The sequence below is a fragment of the Rutidosis leptorrhynchoides genome, chromosome 1 (assembly GCF_046630445.1).
Source record: "Rutidosis leptorrhynchoides isolate AG116_Rl617_1_P2 chromosome 1, CSIRO_AGI_Rlap_v1, whole genome shotgun sequence".
Taxonomy (NCBI): Eukaryota; Viridiplantae; Streptophyta; class Magnoliopsida; order Asterales; family Asteraceae; genus Rutidosis; species Rutidosis leptorrhynchoides.
Genome location: NC_092333.1, coordinates 81,497,912 through 81,500,208, shown reverse-complemented (window position 1 = coordinate 81,500,208; position 2,297 = coordinate 81,497,912).

Sequence of the window (2,297 nt, the reverse complement as noted above, 5' to 3'; positions counted from 1 at the left end):
AAAATGATACAAGTCTTGATTTTAATGAACTAATAATAAACTTTATTATCTTCATAAAAATAATAATGATGATAATCATAGATATAATCATAATAATAATACTAATACTTAAGAACAATACAAAAATAATAATAATATTAGTAATGACAATGTTAATAATAATTATAATTATGATAATAATAATAATAATAATGATAATAATACTAAAAGAAATAAAGAGACTACCTTAACAAGCTTTTGTTTAAAAAAAATGTCCCAGCCCGGAATTGAACCAGAGACCTCTCGCTCACCCGAACCATTGCTTAACCATTGAACTGTTTCCATTTTATTGAATCTATTCTATTTCCATTAACTATAACCCTTATTTACACTGGTTCCATTTTCTTCTTCAACCTCAAATTAGATGACCAAAGATCGAAACCTAACTAGTAACGAATTTTAAGATTTGAATTATATTAGGGATTGAAACAGAAACGTTTATTGATTGATTGATAAAAAAAATATAAAAAAATAAAAATAAAAGAGTGCTGCTACTGCTCGAATAATATGAAGAACACAAATAAATTGATTTTGAAAAAAAAAAATGTTTTAGCTCATGAATCCTATATGAAATAAGTTCTAAATCCATCATGGAAACTTTCTGGATAATCAATTTAACCGAAAACATAAAAACAAGTTCAAATTTTACGAAGAACCATTTGTTTGACTTTCAGATTTTAAACTTTGACTCGATAATTTGTCCACATTAAGAGGATTGTTACCTCAAACTTTGCAGATAGTTTCACTAGATGAATATTAATCTATCTGCATTATTAGAATTTTAAAATTTATTTGAATTAGGGTAATTGCTTACCACAGTCAAGAACTCTATGAACTCAATACATGATTTTGAATTTAAGATTGTTTTGGCTTATGGTTACAACATGAAATAAGTTCTAATTTATTCCTAGAAACTTCCTGGATCTTTAATTGATCCTAAAACATAAAATCAAACTCAAATTTTAACAAAGACAATTCTGTTGACTTTTTAAATTTAGACTTTGACTCAAAAATTCGAAATTTATAGAAAGAATTGGGGCATGTAAACTTACAGATAGTTTAATTTGATCATTCCTAACAGAACTGTATTAATATATTTTTAAAAACAATATGAATTCGAGCTGTTTGATAATTTGAACCATGAACAGAGTGACGAGTGGTTTCTTTGAATTTCAGTGTTAAAATCAGTCAATTAAAAATAGATAAAGATGATAATTGATAAAGAGAATGTGAGGTTGCTTGAATGTGTCCATATCCTTGATTAAAGCCTTTGTTTTATAGCTATATGATCGACAGAAAAATTATTTGTTCAGGAAGAAAATAATAAAAAAATTAAAGTCAGATTATGATTCTCGATAGAATATACGATCGATTTAGATGTCTAATGCTTTTAGAGACAGAAAACAAAATTTGTTATAGTTTGATTAGGATGTATAACGGATTCCAAATATAAATCTGATTTTGTATATATAATTGTATTAATAAATAAGTATAGTAATAATAATATTAATACTAATAATAATTATATAAATAATAATAATAATGAAATTAGTAATAATATCAATAATTCTAATAATAATATTACATATATTAATAATAATAATAAATAATAATGACACTATTAATCTTAAAAATAATAATTTTTAATAAATTTAACAATAATAATAATAATAATCAAAAAAATAAAATAATAATAATGCTAATAGTAACACTACTTATAATATTATTAATACAAATATTAACATTAATAATAAGGAAAGTATTGACCGTTATATTAATATAACATTTATACTTTATCTTGTTATTACCTTTAATATTACATTTTATTAATTATGCAGTATTTAATAGTTATATAATTTAATATCTAATATTTATACATTACAATATATATACAAATAATAATAATAATAATAATAATAATAATAATAATAATAATAATAATAATAATAATAATAATAATAACAATCTTATTAATAATATTAATAATAATACCAATAATGATAATAATATTAATGTAACAATTATATTTAACCTTGTAATTAAGTTTAATATGTTACTATTTATTATGTTATATCTACAAATTATATAATTTAATGAATCTTTAATACTTATTTTATATATATATATATATATATATATATATATATATATATATTACAAAATATATAATATTACTTATGTATAGAATTCATATATATTTACATATTTATTTATGCACCAATGTTCGTGAATCGTGGGGAGACAGTCAAAGGTTAATT